The sequence below is a fragment of the Eupeodes corollae genome, chromosome 1 (genome assembly GCF_945859685.1).
Source record: "Eupeodes corollae chromosome 1, idEupCoro1.1, whole genome shotgun sequence".
NCBI lineage: Eukaryota > Metazoa > Arthropoda > Insecta > Diptera > Syrphidae > Eupeodes > Eupeodes corollae.
This window is the reverse complement of record NC_079147.1, coordinates 196362932-196368616: the sequence shown is the minus strand read 5'-3', so window position 1 is coordinate 196368616 and position 5685 is coordinate 196362932.

The following is a 5685-nucleotide window of genomic DNA, read 5'->3' as shown; positions in this document are numbered from 1 at the left end:
AATATCTCGCTTAATATGCGTCCCACAGGGTCAAAAGTCGGCAATTTTTGAACTTCAATATTTCACGATCTAGACCACCAAGAAGGCTAAAATTTCAGGATTGTGATGAAGGAATCATTCCCTTTCCATTGCTGTGCCTATTATTGAATAAGACCAATTTTACAACAAGTTATGGGCAAAAATCCATGTTCAAACTTAAAATGCGAATATCTCGCTTAATATGCGTCCGACAAGGTCAAAAGTCGGCAATTTTTGAACTTCAATATTTCACGATCTAGACAACCAAGAAGGCTGAAATTTCAGGATTGTGATGTAAAATTCATTCCCTTTTCATTGCTGTGCCTATCTTTGAATAAGACCATTTTTACAACAAGTTATGGGCAAAAACCCATGTTCAAACTTAAAATGCGAATATCTCGCTTAATATGCGTCCCACAGGGTCAAAAGTCGGCAATTTTTGAACTTCAATATTTCACGATCTAGACCACCTAGAAGGCTGAAATTTCATGATTGTGATGTAGGAATCATTCCCTTTCCATTGCTGTGCCTATCTTTGAATAAGACCAACTATACAACAAGTTATGGGCGAAAATCGATGTTCGAACTTAAAATGCGAATATCTCGCTTAATATGCGTCCTACAGGGTCAAAAGTCGGCAATTTTTGAACTCCAATATTTCACGATCTAGACCACCTAGAAGGCTGAAATTTCATGATTGTGATGTAGGAATCATTCCCTTTCCATTGCTGTGCCTATCTTTGCATAAGACCAATTTTACAACAAGTTATGGGCCAAAATCGATGTTCGAACTTAAAATGCGAATATCTCGCTTAATATGCGTCCTTAAGGGTCAAAAGTCGGCAATTTTTGAACTCCAATATTTCACGATCTAGACCACCTAGAAGGCTGAAATTTTATGATTGTGATGTAGGAATCATTCCCTTTTCATTGCTGTGCCTATCTTTGAATAAGACCAATTTTACAACAAGTTATGGGCAAAAATCGATGTTCAAACTTAAAATGCGAATATCTCGCTTAATATGAGTCCTACAGGGTCAAAAGTCGGCAATTTTTAAACTCCAATATTTCACGATGTAGACCACCTAGAAGGCTGAAATTTCAGGATTGTGATGTAGGAATCATTCCCTTTCCATTGCTGTGCCTATCTTTGCATAAGACCAACTATACAACAAGTTATGGGCGAAAATCGATGTTCGAACTTAAAATGCGAATATCTAGCTTAATATGCGCCCTACAGAGTCAAAAGTAGGCAATTTTTGAACTCCAATATTTCACGATCTAGACCACCTAGAAGGCTGAAATTTATGATTGTGATGTAGGAATCATTCCCTTTTCATTGCTGTGCCTATCTTTGAATAAGACCAATTTTACAACAAGTTATGGGCAAAAACCCATGTTCAAACTTAAAATGCGAATATCTCGCTTAATATGAGTCCTACAGGGTCAAAAGTCGGCAATTTTTAAACTCCAATATTTCACGATGTAGACCACCTAGAAGGCTGAAATTTCAGGATTGTGATGTAGGAATCATTTCCTTTCCATTGCTGTGCCTACCTTTGCATAAGACCAACTATACAACAAGTTATGGGCGAAAATCGATGTTCGAACTTAAAATGCGAATATCTCGCTTAATATGCGTCCCACAGGGTCAAAAGGCGGCAATTTTTGAACTTCAATATTTCACGATCTAGACCACCTAGAAGGCTGAAATTTCATGATTGTGATGTAGGAATCATTCCCTTTCCATTGCTGTGCCTATCTTTGAATAAGACCAACTTTACAACAAGTTATGGGCAAAAACCCATGTTCAAACTTAAAATGCGAACATCTCGCTTAATATGCGTCCTACAGGGTCAAAAGTCGGCAATTTTTGAACTCCAATATTTCACGATCTAGACCACCTAGAAGGCTGAAATTTCATGATTGTGATGTAGGAATCATTCCCTTTCCATTGCTGTGCCTATCTTTGCATAAGACCAACTATACAACAAGTTATGGGCCAAAATCGATGTTCGAACTAAAAATGCGAATATCTCGCTTAATATGCGTCCTACAGGGTCAAAAGCCGGCAATTTTTGAATTCCAATATTTCACGATCTAGACCACCTAGAAGGCTGAAATTTTATGATTGTGATGTAGGAATCATTCCCTTTTCATTGCTGTGCCTATCTTTGCATAAGACCAACTATACAACAAGTTATGGGCGAAAATCGATGTTCGAACATAAAATGCGAATATCTGGCTTAATATGCGTCCTACAGGGTCAAAAGTCGGCAATTTTTGAACTCTAATATTTCACGATCTAGACCACCTAGAAGGCTGAAATTTCATGATTGTGATGTAGGAATCATTCCCTTTCCATTGCTGTGCCTATCTTTGAATAAGACCAATTTTACAACAAGTTATGGGCAAAAATCCTTATTCAAACTTAAAATGCGAATATCTCACTTAATATGCGTCCTACAGGGTCAAAAAACGGCAATTTTTGAACTAAAATATTTCACGATCTAGACCACCTAGAAGGCTGAAATTTACTGATTGTGATGTAGGAATCATTCCCTTTCCATTGCTGTGCCTATCTTTGAATAAGATAATTTTTACAACAAGTTATGGGCAAAAACCCATGTTCAAACTTTAAATGCGAATATCTCGCTTAATATGAGTCCTACAGGGTCAAAAGTCGGCAATTTTTTAACTCCAATATTTCACGAAGTGATGTAGGAATCATTCCCTTTCCATTGCTGTGCCTATCTTTGCATAAGACCAACTATACAACAAGTTATGGGCGAAAATCGATGTTCGAACTTAAAATGCGAATATCTCACTTAATATGCGTCCTACAGGGTCAAAAGTCGGCAATTTTTGAACTCCAATATTTCACGATGTAGACCACCTAGAAGGCTGAAATTTCAGGATTGTGATGTAGAATTCATTCCCTTTCCATTGCTGTGTCTATCTTTGAATAAGACCATTTTTACACCAAGTTATGGGCAAAAACCCATGTTCAAACTTAAAATGCGAATATCTCGCTTAATATGCGTCCTACAGGGTCAAAAGTCGGCAATTTTTGAACTTAAATATTTCACGATCTAGACCACCTAGAAGGCTGAAATTTCAGGATTTTGATGTAGGAATCATGCCCTTTCCATTGCTGTGCCTACCTTTGCATAAGACCAACTATACAACAAGTTATGGGCGAAAATCGATGTTCGAACTTAAAATGCGTATATCTCGCTTAATATGCGTCCCACACGGTCAAAAGTCGGCAATTTTTGAACTTCAATATTTCACGATCTAGGCCACCTAGAAGGCTGAAATTTCATGATTGTGATGTAGGAATCATTCCCTTTTTATTACTGTGCCTATCTATGCATAAGACTAATTTTACAACAAGCTATGGCCAAAAATCGATGTTCAAACTTAAAATGCGAATATCTCGCTTAATATGCGTCCCACAGGGTCAAAATTCAGCAATTTTTGAACTGCAATATTTCACGATCTAGACCACCTAGAACGCTGAAATTTCAGGATTGTGATGAAGGAATCATTCCCTTTCCATTGCTGTGCCTATTATTGAATAAGACCAATTTTACAACAAGTTATGGGCAAAAATCCATGTTCAAACTTAAAATGCGAATATCTCGCTTAATATGCGTCCTACAAGGTCAAAAGTCGGCAATTTTTGAACTTCAATATTTTACGATCTAGACAACCTAGAAGGCTGAAATTTCAGGATTGTGATGTAGAATTCATTCCCTTTCCATTGCTGTGCCTATCTTTGAATAAGACCATTTTTACAACAAGTTATGGGCAAAAACCCATGTTCAAACTTAAAATGCGAATATCTCGCTTAATATGCGTCCCACAGGGTCAAAAGTCGGCAATTTTTGAACTTCAATATTTCACGATCTAGACCACCTAGAAGGCTGAAATTTCATGATTGTGATGTAGGAATCATTCCCTTTTTATTACTGTGCCTATCTATGCATAAGACTAATTTTACAACAAGCTATGGCCAAAAATCGATGTTCAAACTTAAAATGCGAATATCTCGCTTAATATGCGTCCCACAGGGTCAAAATTCAGCAATTTTTGAACTCCAATATTTCACGATCTAGACCACCTAGAACGCTGAAATTTCAGGATTGTGATGAAGGAATCATTCCCTTTCCATTGCTGTGCCTATTATTGAATAAGACCAATTTTACAACAAGTTATGGGCAAAAATCCATGTTCAAACTTAAAATGCGAATATCTCGCTTAATATGCGTCCTACAAGGTCAAAAGTCGGCAATTTTTGAACTTCAATATTTTACGATCTAGACAACCTAGAAGGCTGAAATTTCAGGATTGTGATGTAGAATTCATTCCCTTTCCATTGCTGTGCCTATCTTTGAATAAGACCATTTTTACAAGTTATGGGCAAAAACCCATGTTCAAACTTAAAATGCGAATATCTCGCTTAATATGCGTCCCACAGGGTCAAAAGTCGGCAATTTTTGAACTTCAATATTTCACGATCTAGACCACCTAGAAGGCTGAAATTTCATGATTGTGATGTAGGAATCATTCCCTTTTTATTACTGTGCCTATCTATGCATAAGACTAATTTTACAACAAGCTATGGCCAAAAATCGATGTTCAAACTTAAAATGCGAATATCTCGCTTAATATGCGTCCCACAGGGTCAAAATTCAGCAATTTTTGAACTCCAATATTTCACGATCTAGACCACCTAGAACGCTGAAATTTCAGGATTGTGATGAAGGAATCATTCCCTTTCCATTGCTGTGCCTATTATTGAATAAGACCAATTTTACAACAAGTTATGGGCAAAAATCCATGTTCAAACTTAAAATGCGAATATCTCGATTAATATGCGTCCTACAGGGTCAAAAAACGGCAATTTTTGAACTCCAATATTTCACGATCTAGACCACTTAGAAGGCTGAAATTTACTGATTGTGATGTAGGAATCATTCCCTTTCCATTGCTGTGCCTATCTTTGAATAAGAAAATTTTTACAACAAGTTATGGGCGAAAATCGATGTTCAAACTTAAAATGCGAATATCTCGCTTAATATGCGTCCCACAGGGTCAAAAGTCGGCAATTTTTGAACTCCAATATTTCACGAAGTGATGTAGGAATCATTCCCTTTCCATTGCTGTGCCTATCTTTGCATAAGACCAACTATCCAACAAGTTATGGGCGAAAATCGATGTTCGAACTTAAAATGCGAATATCTCGCTTAATATGCGTCCTACAGGGTCAAAAGTCGGCAATTTTCGAACTCCAATATTTCACGATGTAGACCACCTAGAAGGCTGAAATTTCAGGATTGTGATGTAGAATTCATTCCCTTTCCATTGCTGTGCCTATCTTTGAATAAGACCAACTCTACAACAAGTTATGGGCAAAAACCCATGTTCAAACTTAAAATGCGAATATCTCGCTTAATATGCGTCCTACAGGGTGAAAAGTCGGCAATTTTTGAACTCCAATATTTCACGATGTAGACCACCTAGAAGGCTGAAATTTCAGGATTGTGATGTAGAATTCATTCCCTTTTCATTGCTGTGCCTATCTTTGAATAAGACCAACTCTACAACAAGTTATGGGCAAAAATCCATGTTCAAACTTAAAATGCGAATATCTCGCTTAAT